The sequence below is a fragment of the Equus caballus genome, chromosome 21 (assembly GCF_041296265.1).
Source record: "Equus caballus isolate H_3958 breed thoroughbred chromosome 21, TB-T2T, whole genome shotgun sequence".
Lineage (NCBI taxonomy): Eukaryota > Metazoa > Chordata > Mammalia > Perissodactyla > Equidae > Equus > Equus caballus.
In genome coordinates, this window is record NC_091704.1 from 27,584,003 (window position 1) to 27,606,693 (window position 22,691).

At 39.8% G+C, this 22,691-nt stretch overlaps 1 protein-coding gene across 19 annotated transcripts in view; it reads left to right on the plus strand.

Moving 5' to 3' along the window:
• Positions 1-22,691, plus strand: part of PDE4D (phosphodiesterase 4D) — a 1,371,041-nt gene that overhangs the window by 239,163 nt on the left and 1,109,187 nt on the right. For 2 of the 19 annotated variants that reach the window (XM_070245834.1, XM_070245837.1), the window contains 2 exons: positions 9,770-9,933; positions 11,715-11,774. The gene's annotated coding sequence lies outside the window, so the exon portion shown is untranslated. 19 annotated transcript variants of the gene reach the window in all.

Here is a 22,691-nt window from a genome sequence, read left to right on the forward strand (position 1 = left end):
CTCTGCCTTCAGGCTGGCCTTCTCTTACTTATTTCCATACGGTATTCAGAGTGTTTATTCTTGTCACTTTCTCATCGTTAAAACTCTTCAGTGATTCTCCATTGCGCTCAGAATTAGGTCTAAACTCCTTAATATGACTTTAAAACCATTAACGGTCAGTGCTTGCTCACCTTTCCAGGAATTCTCTCCACCTTAAACTGGATGCATTTTTCGTATGTACCATTTTCTCTGTAGGTTCAAAGCCTTTGAATAGGTGATGCCTCTACTTAGAGTGTCTGTCCATTTTCCCTGTGCCTAATCCTCATTCTCCTTTTTGCTAAGATACCACCTCTGAACAGATTCCTTGATCTTCCTTGATTACACTCCTCTCAAGGCGGAATTACAAACTCTGATGATCCCCACTGTTACAATTATCACAATGAACTTCAATTCTCTCTTTCCCGGTTTATCTTCCTCACCAGCTCCATAAGGGTAGGGATTATTTTGTTCACCACTGTATCCTTAGCATCAAGCCCAGTGTCTGTATTATAGTCTATGCTCAATAAACATAAATAAACAATGCCATGGAGTTTCACCCCCACATGGAAGACATCACCATGGATTTCACACTCTCAGACGCTCTGGAGGATGGGCATTGACACTCACTTGTTGAGAAATACAGTGGCCTAAGGGCTCCAGGCTTTGAATGGTGTGCCTTTCTGGGAAAAAAAAAAAAAATTAATAAACAAAATTCCCTGTAGTGTGAAGAAAGGAGCTTGCCATGGCAAATCAGTGAGAGAAAAGTTTTGAGGTAGCTGGAACTGTTAGAAATATACAGATCACATTATAGATAGTTGATTCTCTGTTTATCACAGTTCTCAGCTTCTTATAGAGGGTATCTGGAAAAAGAGGACCAAAAATAAGTGGAGAAGGAGTATTCTAATTAGGTTGAATGATATATTTTCTTCTTCTAAGCTATCACAATATAATTTTTTAACCAATTAATTAATTAATTTTTATTGCAGTAACATTGGATTTAAACATTATATAACTTTCAGGTGTACATTGTAATATATTTCAAATTCTGTGTAGATTACATCATGTTCACCACCCAAAGACTAATTATAATCCATCAACACACATATGTGTCTAGTCACCCCTTTTGCTCTCCTCCGTCCACCACTCCACTCTGGTAACCACCAATCCAATCTCTGTTGCTATGTGTTTGTTTGTTGTTGTTTTTATCTTCTACTTATGAGTAAGATCATATGGTATTTGACTTCCTCCCTCTGACTTATTTCACTTGGCATAATATCCTCAAGGTCTATCCATCTTGTCACAAATGGCCGGATTTCATCATTTTTGATGGCTGGGTAGTATTCCATTGTGTATATATACTGCATCTTCTTTATTCATTCATCCCTTGATATGGGCACCTAGGTTGCTTCCAAGTCTTGGCTATTGTGAATAAGGCTGCAATGAACATAGGAGTGCATGTATCTTTATACATTTGTGTTTTCCTGATCTTTGGATAAATACCCAGCAGTGGAACAGCTGAATCATATGGTAGATCTATTCTTAATATTCTGAGGAATCTCCATACTGCTTTCCATAGTGGCTGCACCAGTCTACACTCCCACCAGCAGTGTACAAGGGTTCCCATCTCTCCACATCCTCTCCAACAGTTCTTGTTTCCTGTCTTGTTAATTATAGCCATTCTGACTGGAGTGAGGAGATATCTCATTATAGTTTTGATTTGCAATTCCCTGATAGCTAATGATGTTGAACATCTTTTCATGTGCCTGTTGGCCATCCATATATATTCTTTGGAGAAACCTCTGTTCAGATCTTTTGCCCGCTTTTTTTTTTTGGAAGATTGGCCCTGAGCTAACATGTGCTGCCAATCCTTCTCTTTTTTGCTGAGGAAGACTGGCCCTGAGCTAACATCTGTGCCCATCTTCCTGCACTTTATATGTGGGACGCCTACCGCAGCACCGGGTCTTTTGTTGTTCCATATAAATTTTAGGAATCTTTGTTCTATTTCTGTGAAAATAGTTGTTGGGACTTTGATAGGGATTGCATTGAATCTGTAGATTGCTTTAGTAAGTATGGACATTTTAACTATGTTGATTCTTCCAAACCAAGATCATAGAATATCTTTCCACTTCTCTGTGTCTTCTTCAATTTCTTTCAACAATGTTTTACAGTTTTTGGTGTACAGATCTTTCACCTCTTTGGTTAAGTTTATTCCTAGGTATTTTATTCTTTTTGTTGCAATTATAGGCGGGATTATATTCTTAATTTCTCTTTTTGCTACTTCATTGTCAGTGTATAGAAACACAACTGATTTTTGTATGTTGATTTTGTATCCTGCGACTTGACTGTATTCATTTATTATTTATAAAAGTTTTTGGTGGATTCTTTAGAGTTTTCTATATATAAAATCATGTCATCTGCAAATAGTGACAGCTTCACTTCTTCTTTTCCAATTTGGATCCATTTTATTTCTTTTCATGCCTGATTGCTCTGGCTAGGACTTCCAATACCATGTTAAATAAGAATGGTAAAAGTGGGCATCCTTGCCTGGTTCCTGTTCTTAGAGGGACAGCTTTCAGTTTTTCTCCATTGAGAATGATATTTGCTGTGGGTTTGTCATATACGGCCTTTATTATGTTGAGGTATTGTCCTTCTATATTCATTTTATTTAGAGTTTTTATCATAAATGGATGCTGTATCTTGTCAAATGATTTCTCTGCATCTATTGAGATGATCATGTGATTTTTATCCTTCATTTTATTAATGTGGTGTATCACGTTGATTGATCTGCGGAAGTTGAACCATCCCTGCATCCCTGGAATAAAACCCACTTGATCATGATGTATGATCTTTTAAATGTATTGTATTCGATTTGTTAGTATTTTGTTGAGGATTTTTGCATTGATATTCTTCAGTGATATTGGCCTGTAATTTTCTTTTTTTGTGTTGTAGTTGTTTGCTTTTGGTATCAGGATAATGTTGGCTTTGTAGAATGAGTCAGGAAGCCTCCCCTCCTCTTCAACTTTTTGGAACAGTTTGAGAAGGATAGGTATTAAACCTTCTTTGAGTATTTAGTAGAATTTACCAGGTTAGCCATCTTGTCCTAGACTTTTATTTTTGGGGAAGTTTTAGTTTACTGTTTCAATCTCCTTATTGGTGATCGGTCTATTCAAATTCTCTACTTCTTGGTCCAGTTTTGGAAGGTCGTATGATATGAAGGATTTATCCATGTCTTCTAGATTATCCAATTTGTTGGCATATGGCTTTTCATAGTATTTTCTTATAATCTTTTGTATTTCTGAGGTGTATGTTGTAATTTCTCCTCTTTCATTTCTGATTTTATTTATTTGAGCCTTCTCTCTTTTTTTCTTGGTGAGTCTAGCTGAAGGTTTGTCAATTTTGTTTATCTTTTCAAAGAACCAGCTCTTGGTTTCATTAACTTTTTCTATTGTTTTTTAAGTCTCTATTCCATTTATTTCTGCTCTGATTTTTATTATTTCCTTCTTTCTGCTGATTTTTGGCTCTGTCCTTTTTCCAGTTCCTTTAAGGGCACTGTTAGATTGTTTGGGATTTTTCTTGGTGGTGAGGTAGGCCTGAATTACTATAAATTTCCCTCCTAGAATTGCTTTTGCTGTATTCCATAGATTTTGGCACGTCATATTTTAATTTTCCTTTGTCTCCAGGTATGTTTTTATTTCTTCTTTGACTTCTTCATTGACCCAATTGTTGTTCAGTAGCATTTTGTTTAATCTCCACATATTTGTGGCTTTTCTGATTTTCTTCCTGTAGTTGATTTCTAGTTTCATACCTTTGTGGTCACAAAACATGCATGGTATTATTTCAATCTTCTTAAACTTATTGAGACTTGTTTTGTGGGCTAATATGTGATCAATCCTGGAGAATGTCCCATGTGCATTTGAAAAGAATGTGTATTCTGTGGTTTTTGGATGGAATGTTCTACATATATCTACTAAGTCCATCTCCTCTCAGGTGTCGTTTAAGGCCAGTGTTTCCTTATTGATCTTCTTTTTAGAAGATCTATCCATTGGGTAAGTGGAGTGTTAACGTCCCCTACTATTATTGTGTTGATGTCTATTTCTCCTTTTATGTCTGTTAAATATTGCTTTATATATTTAGGTGCTCCTATGTTGGGTGCATAGATATTTACAAGTTTTATATCCTCTTGTTGGATTATTCCCTTTATCGTTATGTACTGCCCTTCTTCGTCTCTTGTTACAGTTTTTGTTTTAAAGTCTATTTTGTCTGATATAAGTATTGCTGCCCCTGCTTTCTTGTTTTTGCCATTTGCATGGAGTGTCTTTTTCCATCCTTTCACTTTCAGTTTGTGAGTGTTTTTAGGTCTAAAGAGTGTCTCTTGTATGCAACATATATATGGGTCTTGTTTTTTTTTTTAATCCAATTTGCCACCCTATGCCTTTCTATTGGAGTATTTAGTCCATTGACATTTAAAGTAGCTATTGATAAAAATGTATTTATTGCCATAATGTTAGTTTTTTTGGGTGTTTTAATAGTTCTTCTCTGTTCCTTTCTTCTTCTCTTGCTCTCTTCCCTTGTGGTTTGATAGCTTTCTTTAGTAATACATTTGATTTACTCTTTCTTATTTGTTTACTTATTATAGATTTCTCATTTGTGATTACCATGAGGTTCCTATATAATATTCTATGTATATAGTAATCTATATTGAGTTGATAATCTTTTTAGCTTGACCTCTTTCTGGAAGCTCTACTCTTTTACTCCTCTCCTCCCACATTTTACGTTTTTGAAATCATATCTAATCTCTTGTTTTGTGTGTGTCTATCCATTACCCTCTTATCATCGAAATAGGTAATTTTAGTACTTTTGTCTTTTAATGTTCATATTATCTCATAGGTAGTTGATCTGCTACCTTTACTACATTTTTGCCTGTACCAGTGATTTTATTGCCTGGTTTTTTGTTTGTTTATTTGTTTGTTTTTGATAATTTTCTTATCCCTATTTATGGTCTTTTCTTTCTCACTTAAATAAGTCCCTTCAGCATTTCCTGTAGAAACGGTTTCTTGGTGATAAACTCCTTTAATTTTTGCTTGTCTGGGAAACTCTTTATCTCTCCTTCCATTCTGAATGATAACCTTGCTGGATAGAGTATTCTTGGCTGTAGGTTTATTCCTTTCAGCACTTTAAATATGCCATGGCACTCTGTTGTACCTGTAGGGTTTTGGCTGAGAAGTCTGCTGATAGCCTTATGGGCTTTCTTTTCTATGTCACTTGTTGCCTTTCTCTTGTTGCTTTTAGAATTCTCTCTTTATCTTCAATTTGGGACATTTTAATTATAATGTGTCGTGGTGTGGGCCTGTTGGTGTTCATCTTCTTTGGTGCTCTCTGTGCTTCCTGTATTTGGAGGTCTGTTTCCTTTCTTAGGTTAGGAAATTTTTCAGCTATTATTTTTTCAAATAGATTCTCTGCTCCTTTGTCTCTCTCTTCTCCTTCTGGGACGCATATAATATGAATGTTAATGTGCTTGATATTGTCCCAGAGGTCCCTTAGACTGTTCTTATTCTGCCTAATTCTTTTTTCTTTTATCTGTTCAGCTTGAGTGATTTCCTCTAGTCTTTATTCCAGCTCACTGAGCCATTCTTCTGTATCATCTATTGAGTCCCTCTAGTGAATTTTTCATTTCCAGTATTGTATTCTTCATTTCTGATTGGTCCTTTGTTATATTTTCCAATTCTTTGTTGATGTTCTCACTGTGTGTGTTCATCCAGTCTTCTCCAAATATCAGTGAACATCCTTATGAGTTTTTGTTTGAACTCTTTGTCAGGTAGATTGCTTATTTCTGTTTCATTGAGTTCTTTTTCTGGGATTTTGTCCTGGAATGTATCCCTTTGCCTCCTCATTATGCCTCTTTCTCTGTGCTTATATCTATGTATTTGTTGAGTCAGCTATGTCTCCTGATCTTGGAGAAATGGCCTTATGTAAGAGATCCCTTTTGAGGCCCAGCAGTGTGCTTCCCTCTCATCACCAGTCCACATGATCCAGGAGTGATCCCTGTGTGGACTACTTGTGTGTGTTCTGCTGTGGCAGGGTTCCTCTTACTGCAGGTACCTATGGAATCTAGTCTCTCTCTCTCACTGACTGTTTGTAAATCGGTTTTGGGGAGCCTCAGCACCATTGGGTACAAGGTCTAATAGCACAATCCTGTTGCAGTTTTCCTGTTAATTGGGTAGGTACTCAGTGTAGCTGATTGCTAGGCTTAGGGGCTTACATTTGCCGTAGGCCTCAGGCCTGCAAGGCTGTTGTCAGCTCTCTTAGGATTGCAGCTGAGTAGGGATGGCCCTAGGCATGGGATTATTCAACTATTTCAGGGCTTGGCAGGCAGGAGTGACACTCCCCATGGCTGCCTGTGAAGCACAAGTCTCCTGCCACTGAAAAGCCCCACCCCCCCGGGTCCACATGCACTGTCAACACAGTCCCAGCCCATGCACACTTCCCGACCCCCTGGAGCATATCCAGTCGCCCCACTGCACAGGCACCTACCTCTCCTCCATTGCCCCCCACAGCCCACTGGGTCCTCACACATGCCCTGCCCCACAGAGGTGGACATACCTGCCTGCCTGTAGAAGTTTAAGGCATCCAGTCCATCCAGGCTGACAAGTAGCCCAAGGGCTTGCTGTTGAGTGAGGCTGGTCCCCATGGCCAGCCATCTGCCCTGGCTGAACTGGATTTAATCTGCACTCTAGTGGGTGTGGCAGACCTCTGGGCTATCAGGCCATGGGAAGAATTTCAACAGCGTCTGCCAGTGTCTCTGTCAGCACACCTGTACTGGGTCACAACAATGGCTGCCACCAATGTCTCAGTCTCTGGAAAGGTCTCATCTCTCCCTGAAATGCACACAGAGACCACCAGGTGAGTCTCTTTCCACCAAAGCACTGTGCAGCCTTCCTTTTGGTGGTTTTAGGTTGCTCTCTGAGATGGGTGAATTTGTGCACTGGCCCTTTAAGAGCTGGGTTTTTCTGGCTTTCCTCTGATAGTTTTTCTGGGGGTATTCCCCTTGCAGTTAATAGCCAGTGAAGCCAGATAGTAGGACCCTCAGTTGTACTGAGTCTGAAGGGTGCTTATAGCAGTAATGGGCACCTGCTCAGGTCCTCACTCCTCCAGGAAGGGCTGCATACCTTAGGGTGGCTCCCGCCTGGCCAGCTGTGAATCTCTGGGGCTGATGAAGGTGGCTTTTTTTCTCTCCAGAAGGAATTTCTGCCTCTTCCACCTCAGTAAGGACTATTCCTTGTTGTGGGGGTTCTTTTCATCTAGTTTTCAGTTTTCTCTCCAGGGTACTTCTTCCAAAAATAGTTGTAACCTTGTTGTATTTGTGGAAGGAAGTGAGTTCAGAGTCTGCCTGTGCTGCCATCTTGATGAGCTCTCTCTATCATAATACAATTTTTAAAGGGCTTCAGTTAATAATTAAATTCTTTATATACTTGCAGCATTTTTCTTTTATGGATTCAATTTCCTTCCAGAACCAGATGGGGGTTCTTGTTTAACTGACACAGTTCCATATTCTGAGTTCTCAACTTTTTTTCTACTTTACTTCCAGGGCTGTATGTGGCAAATTGCCCAATATACACCTAATCACCAGTGGGTCGGAGAAGCTATAATTCCAAACTTTGAAGGAAATGTCAGGTTTAAAAGATTGCCGTTCATTTTCTGCATGCATATTTGCCTAGGGAAACTTTGTAACATAAACCAAAGTTTGGTAAATAAACAGTGAATGAATAAGTGTATGGATTGGTGACAAATACTTCAGTCTAGCATCTCCAGGGCCTTTTGTCAGCATTCCACCAGAATTCTGCACCTTAGAGACCATATGGGTTTCACAATGTCTTCTCCTGATTTCTGTTTTATCGGGTTATCTTCTCCAGCAATCTGAGAGCACAGTTTTGATGCTGACTTCCATGTGGAGGCTTGATGGCCCCTCTCTAGACCATGCTGTAGTGCAAATTAATGTCAGTGTTTCTCCTCTAGGGGGAGCCTGGTACACCAAGTACCAGTGGGGTGTTTCTCTCTGGGCTTCTACTTCCAATTTTGGAACTAGATGTGTTTATTCTTGCTTCTGTGCCTTTCCTTGTGCTCTTTCCCCAGGAATTTCCCTTGAATCCATTTCCTCATTCCATATCTCCTCTGCTTATCTAAATATTATCTTAGAACATTCAGCTCAAGTTTCTACTGCTCCTGCAATTAGGGCATAGATCATAGTCTTTAGGTGCTTCGCCCTTCTTAATGCTGTGTACCATTCTCTCCAATTATTTCATGTTTCTTTAGAGCAGAGGTTGTATCTTCACTTTACATGTAAAAGCATGTGCAACATCTATCTCAGTTTGAGGCCATTTAAGTGCTGTACTTCATTTGAAATGACATATTGAGCTGTTCATATGACATTTCCCATGGTCTTATCTGAAAACCAGGTTAGCACAGGCAAGACTTCAGGCTATTAGAACATTCCCATGGATTTTCTCAGGCTTTCAGAATTGTTATATACGGCCTTTTCTTTTATGAGGATTACACCTCTCTGGTTCTCATGTAACTAGTCAATTTTCCTCTCACCCAGTATGGGACTATGAAGGAAAGAATGAGAAGGGGAAATTGGAGGATTAGAGGTTAGAAGAAATTGCTTAAGCTTCTTTATTCATTTAATTCCAAGTTACAAGGAAAGAATTGGATCAATTACATTTCTCTGAGCTTTATCTCAGTTTTCGTCAGCTTAATACCATCAGCACCTAGTACTAGTGCCTGGCACATGACAAATGCTTCCAATAAATAGTCGTTGAATAGATTTATCACGTGAAGGAGGGTGGCTATAAAAATAATAGTAAGCTCATACTAAAATGAAAATAACATCAATAGCTTTCCTACCAATTGGTCACTATCTATATCTTTGATTCTCTCTGGTACTCTGAAATTAGTAAAAATGGTGTTTTCAAAGAATCTTATGAGAAATGCTTGCTCTGCAAGCTGAAGTTTTTGGAAAGAATATATTCGAATAATAAAGAATGGTGTAGAAATTTTTATATGGCAAATATTTAAATAGAAGATGACATTTTAAATCTAAGTTCAGAGTTAGGTTTCAGAGCTGTATGTAGGGACCTGAATGATAAGCAGAGACCCCATTGAGAAAATCTCTACTTCTCATTCCTAATGGCTGTACTACATCATGAGAGAGCTCAAAAAATCTTCACCGAATTAGACTCCTATGTAACCTTCTCCTTGAAATAGAGCTCTGGGCTGGTGACTTGTGGTAGCTTTTTATGTCAGTGACATTGATTTCTGCTTTTTTTTTTCCTCCTAGCACTTACCTAATTTACCTGAAATCAAATTGATTAAAATAATTTATTGAAAGAAAAAGTAAAAATAAAAGAACAGAGAAAAAGATAGAGATAAAGATGAAAAAATGTGGTATAATCTTAAAACATAATCTGGTAAAATTATAGTCATGATTACAAAAAAATTTTCTGGTCTAAATGCTGAAAACTGTTCGGCTTCTATGCTTTAAATTACATTTATTACTAATACCTAATAAATTGCTTGAATTTGAACATTCAAGAGGTAAGAGATGATATACCAGAAAGTTCCCCTGGCTCCTACTTTCTACTTTATGTTATTATAAATCAGTGTCCTAAATTATCAGTCACTTTTTTTTTAGTATTTTCTTATGATTTTAAAAAAAGTAGCTCAATAATTACTTCTGTGGTTGTCTTTCTTGCAGTGACTTGCTGGAGCCGTGACTCCTCATTTTCCTGTCTCCAGACCAGTTTCCCAGCCTTCCTTCCCTGTCTTGGTTAATGGTATACTTGATCTTCTAGTTGTGACAGCTAGAAACCTCAGCTTAAACTTGGACTCTCCTCTCTCCCTCTGAACCACTGACTCATGGTAATTTCTTTTGGCATGTGCTGTACGTCTGGACCTTGTGTGTAGTCTCACTACCCCTTCCTTAGTTCATGTTCTCAGATAAAAACATTCCACCCTATCACCAAGCCTTTAGTCTCTCCCGCTTCAATTCATCTCCTGTACTGTCATAAGACAAACATTGCTTTTGCTATTTTCTTGTTCAGAAACTTTTGGTAGCTCCCCATTACTTCCAAAAATATAATAAGCAAAATTTGACTCAAGAGTGTTCACAGCAGCATTGTTGATACTGCCCAAATATTAGAATCAACATCAAGGTTCAACAAGAAGAGAATCATTAAAAACATAATTAGAACCCTATGATGAAATCTTATTTGACCATTAAAGGTGCTATTTTTGAAGAATTTTTAATGTGTGAAAATGTGCAATGTAGCAGAGCATAACATTGAATATACCACTGTAAATACAAAATATAAGAAATATGTATGTATATACAGATGTTGTCAGTGGTTATCTCTGGATGGGCCAATTACAGGAAATTTTTTTTTTTTTTGGCTATCTTTTTCAAAGTTTCTACAATGAGTGTGGCTTGTTTCTATAATCAGAAAAGCTTGCTCTAACAATCAGGACCAGGAAGGGAACTTATGAATTACTTAGTTTAGTTGTTCTTAATATAATTTTGGACCATAGGCCTCTTTGAGGATCTGATGAATGTTATGGCATTTTTCTCAGAAAAGTGAACATCTGCCCATAGATTAAAAATTTGGCATATGGTTTTGGCAGGATTTTACACCTCAGATTAAGAATCTTTTAACAGTACAATTCTCTCATTTGGGAGATAATGATGACCCAAGAGATTGGCCTACTGCCCCATGGGGGACTGGAGGAAGAGCCAGGAGTAGCTCTTGTGTTTCTAGCTTTTTGCCCTGAAACAGGGCTGCCCAGGAGATTTGGGATCACACTGCAAGCATCCCTCCAGTCAGGTGGTACTTATGGTCAGTCTCTAAGTTGCTAAGCCTGTCAGGCACTAGGCCACATCTGAAGAGGCTCCCCTTTATCTCTGTGGAGGGACCTTATCTGTGGTGGCTGCTGCTGCTGTTGTTGGTTGGAGCGGCTTCTCTGCTCCTCATCCCTGTGAAGACAAGGTTTTATCAGCAAGACCAAGAGGACCAGCTTCTAAGTCATTGATGCCTCCTAGAAGTGAGCAAATACAATGTGTGTCTGACAGCGTTGAGTTTGGTACCTATTACTTTCTTGAACTTTTTCCTTCATACTTTATGATTTTATTGTGTGCAGGGGTGATAGAGACTTTTGGTTTGAGAATGCTTGTTTTCTTTCATTGTCTGGCAGTTTTCTTTGTATGACCTTGATGGCGATGATGATGGCAGGGCGGGACAGAGGCCTCTCTCTGCGTTTGCATCACTCCTTGCATTGGAGGCCATAGCAGTTTCCTTCCTGGTGCCTGAACAGCCTGCAAAACGTGGGGCTGGAAAAACTTCCCTTTCCTGGCTTTGGGTGATTCTGTTTTTTCACAGCTTTACGTTAGGCAGGAAGTGAGGAAAAAGCACCAGCAACGAGAGCAACACATCCACTAGAGCCAGCCTTTCAACTGGGAATGAAGGAGAGATGCCCTTACTTTGTCAGAAAGCCCTGCAGGGCCCTGATAAATCTTGCCACAGACAGCAGATTTTACAGATAAAGGAGGAGTGTTTCCTTTAGTGCAATACAGCTGCAAACAGAACTAGAAACAGCTGTCTGATAATTTTTTGCAAGTTGCTAAGCCCTCCACAATCTAATCTCTGCAGAGAACCTTGAATCAAAATAGAGGATGGAATCCCTGCATTGAACAGAGGAGTTGTGTAAAGGTAAGGAAATGAACCTTTTTGAGCACTTCCAAGTACTGGGCCAGGTGCTTTCATGGATGTTGTCACATTTACTCCTGAGGAAATGCTGTGAAGTAGCTGCTGTTATCTTTATCTTTATAGGTGAGGAAACTGAGGCCCAGAGGGGAAGTGTTTTGCCCACAGACACACAGTAAGAAATTGAGCTGAGTGTGTCTGCTTCCGGCTCAAACTTTCTCCTATTTAATAAATAGCTCATAGGATGGCATATGGTTTTGGAGTGTTCTAATTATCTTTTATGTGTATGTATGTTTTAGATATTTTTATTTATGTGCTATAATCTCATTAACAAAAATTAGGAAACACAGAAACACACGTGCACACCCTCATGCAGTTCTATCCTAACCACAACCGCTTGTAGAACCGGATACATAGTAACTGTTCCTGATAAAGATTTCCTCTTCTCTCTGTCTCTTTGTTAATATGCTGTTGTATTTTTTTCCAGTCCCTTCCCCCTAAGCATATTTCTAATGTAATTATAATCAAAATGTCTATACAATTTTCACTCCTTAGTTAATTAATTACCTTTGTGTAGTGCTTCATTCTGTCACCTCGCTTAGCACTCTTCTTCAGCTGTTGATTTAACAAGATCTGTCTGGCAAAAGGAGACACAGAAGGAGTGAGGCAGCTCCTGAGTGGTCTGGGCATAAACCACAGGGGTCATGATGACACCCATGTGCTTTTCTTCAGTGCTCCTTAAAGGAAAATGGTTGCAACATTATCATTTCGTCTGTAGCATAGGAGAAAAGAGTTCTGGTTCCCCTGTGGCTATAGTTTTTGGCTGGGCATGGCCTGCAAGAGAAATGTATCCACCGGATTTCTATTTCCACCTCACTGGTAGCCCTAAGAAGACAGTCAGGCGGGTGTGACTTTCATATGTCTTCTTTCTACCCTCCTAGAAATGGACTTTGTGGGTTTGTTGAATTAGGTGGTCTATCCACCTGTAAGAAAGTGAGGACTGTTGCACGTAGTGTGGACCCCCATGTGTGGACACTGTCAGAGTTCAGGAATCGCAAGTCTGTAGGTTGCCAGTTTCCTGCCCATACCATATTGCCTACTACCCACAAGATTCCTCCCAAGCACATGCTGCCCAAGGGTGAATCTGCACCAGCCTTGGGGAGCTGCTGATGGTGTAGGGTGCAGAGGAAGAAAAGGGGCCAAATTAGAAAGACACCAGCCATGTTGTCACAAATGGCATAATTTTGTCTTTTTTATGGCTGAGTAGTATTCCATCGTATATATATATATACCACATCTTCTTTATCTGTTCATCTGTTGATGGGCTCTTGGGTTGCTTCAACCTTGAAAATATTATGTTAAGCGAAATAGGTCAGAGAAAGACAAATACCACATGATTTCACTTATATGTGGAAGATAAAAACATAGAAAAGGAGAACAGATTCGTTGTTACCAGAGGAGGAGGGGTGGGGAGGGCAAAAGGGATAAAGGGGCACATATGTATGGTGATGGATAAAAAGTAGACTATCGGTGGTGAACATGATGCAGTCTACACAGAAACTGAAATACAGTAATGTACACCTGAAATTTACACAATGCTATAAGCCAATATGACCTCAATTAAAAAAAGGAAAAAAAAGAAAGACACCAGCTGGCATTTTTCTATTTGGAAGCTGACGTTTTTCTTCTACAAAACTTTTAGATTGCTAGACTCTGGAACTTCAAGGTTTCCTTCTTTGTACCATCCCACGAAAATGTGCTCTGATTCCACGTTCTGTGTTTCTTGAGAGTCTGCTTTCATGGGGCTTTCCAATAGCCTGCTGTGGGGAAGCAAACTACCTTCTTTGCAAGAGATTTAATGTTTCTAAACAGTTTCTTTCTCTCTTACATTCACTGATGTAAAGATGGTGTTTAGGGCAGCACTGTGTCCTCCTGTGTGAGTGACAACAATGGGCTCAACCCTTGTAAACATCTGCCTGTTCTTCCTGTTGCACCTAGCTTCCCACTTCCTGCCTTCTGCTACTTCTCAGCAAGCCCTGTCAGGCTAATCACCCTTCGCCCTCTGTCTGTGTACAGCTGCTTCTACCAAACTGCCTACTCTCTCGGGAGGGACCAATGTTCTCTGCACTTCGGTGACTTCACTTCTGTTCTAGTGACCTTATGTTCACTAATGTAAGTGGGGCCTTATGTCTTTACTAACTTGTATTGATTAGAATTCTCAGAGAGGCTGCTTCAAAAAGCCCCTTGCCCTCATATGCCCTTCCCAGCACTCAGCTTGGACAGGAGATGTGGCATCTTAGAACAGGTCCAGCATTTTCTGGGGAGCAGGGAATTGGTTTTGGACCTGAAACACAAGTGGGTAACTCCCTGGACCCTTTGTGCACGTGAGCTAGAGAGCAGCAGGAGTGAGAGAGAAAAAGGAGTTTTGTTGGCTCTAGGGTCCCACCAAGTAAGGCTCTCTGGTTGAATCATAAGTAATCCCAGGGTTAGCCTTTGAACTCTTTTATGTGCTCCCACTCTGTGATAAGGTTTGATATTATGTGCTGCTTTGACCTCTGGTAAGACCAGGAGGGCCTCAAATAGCATAACCACAAATTCCCCTCCCCATTGTACTCCTGTGGGTAAGGCACTCTAGCCAGACAGCCCTCCTTACCTCACAGAGCATGCAGTGTCTGCTTTGCCTTGAGTAATGGACTTTAGTTCCCTGCTTGCCTGTGGAATTATTTAAACAAGTCAGCCACATCCTCTCATGGCAACTAGGGGTCACCTCACCCTTTTGTTACTACAAACCCTGCCTGCCATAGCTTCTGCTTATTCACTTTGTTCCTGAGTGCAACCTTCATGTGGCCCTGTGTGGCATGCAGTGTCTTCCCCTGGGCTGTGAGTATATGTGGCTAGTGACCTGTTGTAAGTCTCATCTGTCCAGGGTTAGAGGCCGTGTGTTCAGCCATCCCCATATCACTAGGGTAGGAATCCCTCCCTCACCAACGGGGTGAAGAGGAGGTGATCAAAACACACTGCATCCAATTTTTCTATGGTGTCTAGCACAGTGATGCATGGTGCTTAGTAAGGACTTGATACATATCTGTTGAGTAAATGAATGAGTGAATTCCAAGGGCTCTTCCTGGGTAAAGTTTACCCAGGAATGTTCTCTCTTTTCAGCTGTAAAGTTTTATTATTCCATGATTTGGCATGGAATGATGCGTGTGAGCAGAGTGCACAAGTTCCTCTTGAACTTCGTCAAGTTCTTCCAACCTTAGAGGGGTCCCAGGGAAACTAAAGGGAAGAACAGATCCTGAAGACATAATCCACATCCCCAGTTCACAGCTCAGTGTCAGACTGATGTACTTTTGTTGAGCAAACCTTGCCAAATGTTGCTGAATTTGGCAACCAACTATACTTTGTGCCTTCCAAGACATCCCTGTCCATTTGCCTAATGAACTTGAAAGGAATTTGGTGCCTGTCTCTCTTGAGTTTGTTTTGCCTGGGCTATCTTCTCCAGTTCTAATTTGTTGATGGAGAAAGCTGCTCCCTGCAACAGAGGGAGGATGGGGTTGGGTGGAGAGCCTTCTTTCCAGTGTGTTTGTGATTCCTGTAGCTACCACTAGGCCGAGGTACCATCCTATTCTGTTTGTAATGAGGTCAGATTAATCAGCAGCCGCCTCTCCCAGCCTTGAAGAGGGAATGTTGTCAGGGAGAATTTCGCCTGTACAAAACTAAAGGAACTCTGTCTTTGATTTCCCTTTGATTGTTTTCATGAAGATTTGAGCTTGAGGGGAATCTGCATATCTTTTACACCATTGGGTCTGATAGTTTAGGGCTTGACATTTTGTGCATTCCCACTTCTAAAGCTTTGCTTCCATATGTTTACCCATCCCTCCAACCTAAGTCTCACCTTTTAAAAAATTAAACCCACATCTTATAGCTTATCTCCTCTGGGGAGATTTTCCTGCATTTATCTCTTTGTTTCCTTTTCAGAACTCCCTAAGGTTTTTTAGTTGACTATTTTTCACATGTAGTATCACCCAATGTGTTAATTTTGTTCATTTTTGCTTTTCGATGCCTAGGACTTTGAGGCATTTTCTGTTCTTTCCATAGTGCCCTGTACAGTGATTTGCTCATAATAGGCCTTTGTCAACATTTGCTGCTTGATTGTTTGACAGCAGGAACCAAGTAGGTGTGCCTTGATGAGGATGAGTGTCGTTCATCGGGAGACAAGACCGCAAAACTGCTGTCAGTTTATCTGAGCTTACACTAAATGGATTCACAAGGCATCCTGAGCTCTGTATATTGAAGCAGTGGAAACAACATGAAAAATTTTATTGCAAGAGCAATTTGGCCAGGCAGCTTCCCAGATGTTGCTAAACTCTGCTTTAACTGTTTTTCAGAGCTTGTGTTAACTGTGTCTCCCACTGCTACTGGAGACAGTGACTCTAGAGATATTACTGATTCTTGTCATTTGTTATTTGCCTGAATTTATAATCTGCTCCTTGCAACATCTCTTCTCCCACTTATGAAAACAGATAGGCCCAGCGGTTGGAGGAGCAATGAATTAGAACTTACACAGAGCATGTGGTCACTATCGCCTCAGGTAATAAGGAGCAAAAGAAAAAAGGAGCAGAAAGAATGAGCCAAGTCATTATTTTAACATGTCTTGGTTTCCAACGAGGCAATAGAATTTAAGGGTGTTCTCTGCCGGTTACCCTAAGACATCTGCTGTAGAGTCCTTAGCGGGACTCTCGCTGTGGGATGACTGGTCCTAAACCTCATTAACAGAGGCTTTGTTGCTTCATCGGAGGAAGGTGTAGCGCGAGTGGGCGTCAGCATAGAGGTTTATATGAACAAACCCACCTCAGCAACCAGCACTAATTGGCTCCCCCGGGAAGTCCCAAGAGAAGCTGTCAATCGCAAAGCCTGAGTTTTTGTTTATAATGTGTAGTGATTTCTCCTTTACTGCTCTTTCTCCACCCCCGTCTCCTTCTGGCACAAATAACAAATAGTTGTCCCAAAGTACAAAAAATTAGAGAGTCAAGGCACATCTTACTTTGATTCCAGCATCGTTTTTTTTCCCCATGTTCCGTTCTCCCTAGGGTTATCTTTCAGAAGGAGATGTGCGATTTTCCTCTACTCCACCCTTGCCCCCATGCCGCTATTTTAAAACAATACCTTTCATGGGAGAGGGATGCTTTCTAAGGTTTAGCTGACAAAGCTAGACGGTATTGCTGAAAAATAAGCGCACAATGTCAATGCATTTTAGAAAGTGGTTGATTTCTGCTTTCTATAATGTGACTTTAATTCTACTCTGCTGACGACTGGAGATGATCTTAGTCTCATTGCATATTTTTGTTAAATCATTATATTTTAAAATTAAATCACAAGTCAAAGAAACCCTCTTCTGTCTCTGGGATGTTGGATGTGAAATAAAGAGACTTTCTGTGGTCCAGGGAATCTTCTGTTAAGAAGATAATAATAGTAGCTACGGTCTGATGAAGACTTCCATGTGAGGAAGTACCATGATCCCAACTTTACAGGAAGAAACTGAGGCTCAGGGGTAACCTGCTCAAGGTCCCAGAGTAAGTAAGTGTCAGGATTTGTACGTGGGTTGGCCTGACTCTAAAAGCCTGTCTTCTTCACCACTCAGCTGTGCTGTCCTTTTGCTTAATTTTTGTCCAAAGTCTTTTAGCCCTCTTGTAAATAATTTAAATTTAAATTACTAGGCGATCTTTCCAGTGTTTGAGGGACAGGACCAACTCACGTGTAGTTGGCTAACCATTCTACAGTTGTGCTATTTCATGCAGTGTATTTCAGGGCCATGCTGCATGTGGTATTATTGCTAAATCCAGGTGATCATAAGCTTTGTGGGTAATTGTCGTAGCTCAGATGGACTGCAGCATGTTTATTTTCCTCCTTTATTTCTTACACTGAGATGGAAGATTCGTGAGGAGACTGGAGAGCCATGGGGGGAAGTTCTCTGTGCCAGAATTACACAGACTGAGCTGAAGTTCTGTCAATCACCTAGTTATAGGACATGATTAGCACCAAGAGGACACAGGGGAAGTTTCATTTTTTCTGGTGAATGTGTGATGTAGGATACAGGTTTGATGGGAATTCTAAGGAATAGCAAACTGCAGAAACTTGTTTTTATTGGTTTCATGCACACGTGGAGCCCAGAAAGATGTCAATTGCTTCTTTCTTATTATGTACTTAATTTAAGAGGCTTTTCTTTTCGGTAGTGCTTATGGGAGGATTTAAGCTTGATCGATGCAAATTGATTTTTTAAAAAATCATTAAAATCTGTAAACCTTAGGCGTTATCCTTAGGTTGTAAGTACTAAACTCATTCTACTCCCTTGTTTCATGATGAGCAAAATTAATCTAGAGACCATCAGCGCTAATTAATTCGAATAAGCCAAAAGCATACATATTCTTATTTTAAATGAGAGGGATTTTAGTGCTGTGGTTGTTTTTCTATTATTTTAATTTAAAGTTAAATTGACTAGAAAGATAGTCAATTTCATTACATGGTGAAACTCCTCGAAAGCCTTCTCAGAATCATTTCCTTTTAGCAGTAGATTATAAAAAGAGACATAAGGGGAAGACACAGGGGAGACAGGGAAGTGGTTCAAACTCTTATGGATTCTGATCTGAAGTAGAAAAATTGGTTCTGAAAATCTAAGTTTGAAACATTAACTAGAGCAACTGCTCTCTAATGTAGCTTGGTCAGTGGCTACCATCCCAGCAGTCAGGGTTGTTTCTATTTGATTTAGAGATGGGATACAAAAATGCACATATAATCCAAATCATATTTTAGCCAAAATTTTTAACTTCTTGTGTTGTATCCCATAGTCAAAAAAATAAATAAATCTCTGTAGGAAGGGATTCAATATAATAATTTATTTCTAGTCTTCTTTCATTTTCATGTCTCCCCATGGGGTAGACAGAGATGCCAATAAACAATAAAATGATCAAAAGGTGAGGCAAAGAAGTAGAATGTGAGGCAGTCTTTGGATAGCGTACAGACAGAATGGCCAGCCTCTGACTCACAGGCTGTCTCAAAAGGTTTGTCATGACTTTGAAATTTTACCGAGTCTATCTCCTTTCCTTTTAGGCAGGACTGCTCTTATACCTTTCCCAGTAGATGATAATCTATCCTATTTTTTAATGAAACTTCCAGTGTAGAGGACACTGGCTCCCTCAGGAACTCATTGTGAAGTTAGATGGTTGTCAGAGCAGGATTCTGTTATTGTCCATTTTTGTTGTTCATCCCTTCCACTCGGATGATCAGCCGGGATGATCAACTTGATATAAACAGAGTTGCATCCACGTAAATGTATTGTCTATGACACTTGAACAGATTAACAGACAGAGAACATGATTACCCTGGAGAGCAGCCAGTCCAATCCCTTCCTTATGACTAGTCTAAGACTTCTCTCCTCTAGACTGAGAATGCAGGCTTTTCTATTTTAATTCATGTTGTGTTGTTGACTTATGTTCACTTTAGACCATCATTTTGTGGTTTTTTTTGAGAAAGATTAGCCCTGAGCTAACATCCGCAGCCAACCCTCCTCTTTTTGCTGAGGAAGACTGGCCTGGAGCTAACATTCCTGCCCATCTTCCTCTACTTTATATGTGGGATGCCTACCACAGCATGGCTTGATAAGTAGTGTGTAGGTCTGTGCCCGTGATCCCCGCCTGCGAACCCTGGCTGCCAAAGCAGAGCATGCAACTTAACTGCTACACCGCCAGGCCAGCCCCAGACCTACACATTTTTTTGCCAGCTCTATGCATTGTTAGTATTTTCCTGGTCTATGCTAAAATCATGCTGGTTCTGTTAGCTGATATCCAAAGTATATAATTTAAAAAAATGTGACTATTGGTTCCTGTGATCCCTAGGACATAGGATTAGCCCTGGAATGGACTTAGACTCCTGGGCTCCAACCCGGTTTCTGCCACAGCTACTGGTATGACTTTGGGTGGGTAATTTACTAAGGGTCTCTGAGTCTCAGTTTATCACTGTTAAATGTGTGGCCAGATTACAGCAGCTTATCTCAGTGAGTTTTCCATGAGATGTTAACAGATACAACATGAAGAATGGTCCCGTTTTAAAATAAGTGGTAGTCATGGTGGTCATGGCGGTGGGGACACAAATTAAATGAACCTAAACAGATTTCTTTACTGAAAGACTTGAACCTTAAAAAAAGGTACATTTTAGGGGCTGGCCCCGTGGCTGAGTGGTTAAGTTCGCGCGCTCCACTGCTGGCGGCCCAGTGTTTCGTTAGTTCGAATCCTGGGCGCGGACATGGCACTGCTCATCAGACCACGCTGAGGCAGCGTCCCACATGCCACAACTAGAAGAACCCACAACGAAGAATACACAACTATGTACCGGGGGGCGTTGGGGAGAAAAAGGAAAAAAAAAATAAAATAAAATCTTAAAAAAAAAAAAAAAGGTACATTTTAAATCTTCAAATCTTCACGAGAGATTTCCTCAAGTTATCCAGCTATGGTTCCTTTTTTTCCTTTCAATGGTACTCTAATGCCACCCACTGTCTCCTTAGTGCCCATCCCAGAAATGTAGTAAAACCACCAGGAAAGCACCCAGGGCTCTATATAGATCAACTAGAGATGATAGTCTATCCTTCCATGGTTTCCTATTTGTGTGGGCTCTTTGAGGGCAGGAGCTTTTTCTTACTCATCTTATGTAACGAGGGTCAGGTCCAATGCCTGACATCTAGAAGATATTTAATAAATGCATTGAATTGCATCACACTGTCCATAAATGGAAGACAATGCCTTGAAAATTTTTGAGCTGCTTGTCACAGAAAATCTACTCTATATTGTGAGTATATGAGATGAGTGGAATTTGTAGTCAAGATGATATCTAAGATCAGACTCTATGAGAGTTTCTTATGGTTGTAAAGATAACATCAGAATAAAATTACTCATAGATAACCACAGGTAGATTAGAGAAGGGCAGAGTACAGCCTTGCAGGCAATCTTACTGGTTCCTTTCCTTGATCTAGACACATTTCCCAATCACCTTGAGTCCAGATTCTTCCTGAGAATGGTGAATAGTTAATTGGGGAAGTTCATCCAGATTACCAATATGAAAGAAAGAGATAAGACCCCATGAAATTTACTTCATCTTCCAATCTTGTACAATGCCATTATGTACATATGAATTTAATTCATTAAATTTATGATGAGTTTAGTTTTCTCCTTTCTATTCCATTACCCTGTTGTGTTTCTTGTAAGCTTCTGGAGGGCTTATCTCATACATATTTATTTCTCCTTTGATACCTAGTGTTTTGTGATCATAGGAAAAGCTCAATAAATATTTGCTGAAAAAATAAATAGACGAATATGGCGGTTCTGACATTTTTCCAATTTAGCATCAGAAGTTAGAGACAGTAAATATGATGAACTTATATTTTGCAAAACTTAAATGACGTTTTGAAAGTAGGGAAAATAGGAAAAACATTGCCTATCATTTCACTGCCAAAGAATAACCACTGTTAAGACTTCAGATTGTTTTCCTCTAGACATGTTCTGTGCAAAGGCAATTTTTATATAGAGTTGTAATCATAGTGTATATACCATTTTGTATCCTGATTTTTTCGTTTGAAATTATATAGTTTATAATCATTATATGTACAATTTTGTATGCAAGAAACACTTCACAATAAAATTTTTAAAAAAACCATAGAAGTTCCAGGTGACATAGTTTTCACAGAGTTTTTAAGTTGTTCCTGCATGGTTTTCTTAAGCATTTATTCTTTTATTGTCATATTTCTTGTTAGACATTTTCCTTGTTTTATTTTTATTTATTTATTTTACTATATAAAATGGCTGTTGTAAACATTTTGGACATGAATATTTTCCTGTTTTTCCTTTTGAATATTTTCAAAACATAAGGTACATATTGGAAAATTGCTTTTCAATAGTTTGTGTCAATATTTACTATTTCGGACAATGTATAAACATTGTACATTCACTGCAAACTCATCAACAATGAATATTTTTCACTTTTTAAAATATTGACTAATTTTAATGGGGAAATGGTTCCTTATTTTGTTTCATTTTGTGGTATTATTGGTGAAGTCAAACCTTTTCTCATATAATTTTTAATTTTTGTTCTTTTGTGAATTGTCCATTCATGCGTTTCCATTTAGTTTTCTTATTGAATTGTATGAGTGCTTCTTTCCATAAAGCATGCTAGTTCCTGCAGGTGTATTCACACCCCATTGCTTAGCTGATGCCCAAGGAGAGCGTGTGAAGCAGGGCGATGCCGCCATCAGCGTGGGCAGCAGAGCAGGCCGCTCTGTGGACAGCCGTGTAATGCAGCAACGGGGAGGGAGTACGTTACTGAACAGTCCCGTCTTTCCGTTAGTTCAGCATTGCAGAAACCAGGCCTGGCCAGCGAGGTATGTGTGAGAGGCTTCATTCCTCTCTTTGTTTCAGCTATTACTAGATACGGATCTTTATTGTAGATCTGGCTATTATTAGGTTCAGAAATTGCCAGTAAAGTGGGGCTGTGGGCACATTCGGTTTATGCCCACATAAGTGTTGCAACTACTCAATATCGTATGCTCTTCACTTGAGCAAATTGCCAACAGCTTGTGGTAACTCCTTAGGAATAATGAGAATCAACCTCATTTTAGGAGAGCAGACAGATTGTGTCTGTATTTGGCAACCCACATCCCTCTGCAGCTGGGATTGCTTAAGACACTCCACGGAGGTGAGGGCCCATACTGACAGAGAAATGTCCATTTTGTCTGAGGAGCTGCAGAGTTCTGTCAGCATCTGCTGGCAGTGATGCTTTCTCTAGCCTGTCTTCACCCCCCAAACCACTGGACGTGACAGAAGTTGATGTAAGATCTCTGCAGTCTATTTCAGTCCCTTGTCATTTCGCCAGGGAGCTAAA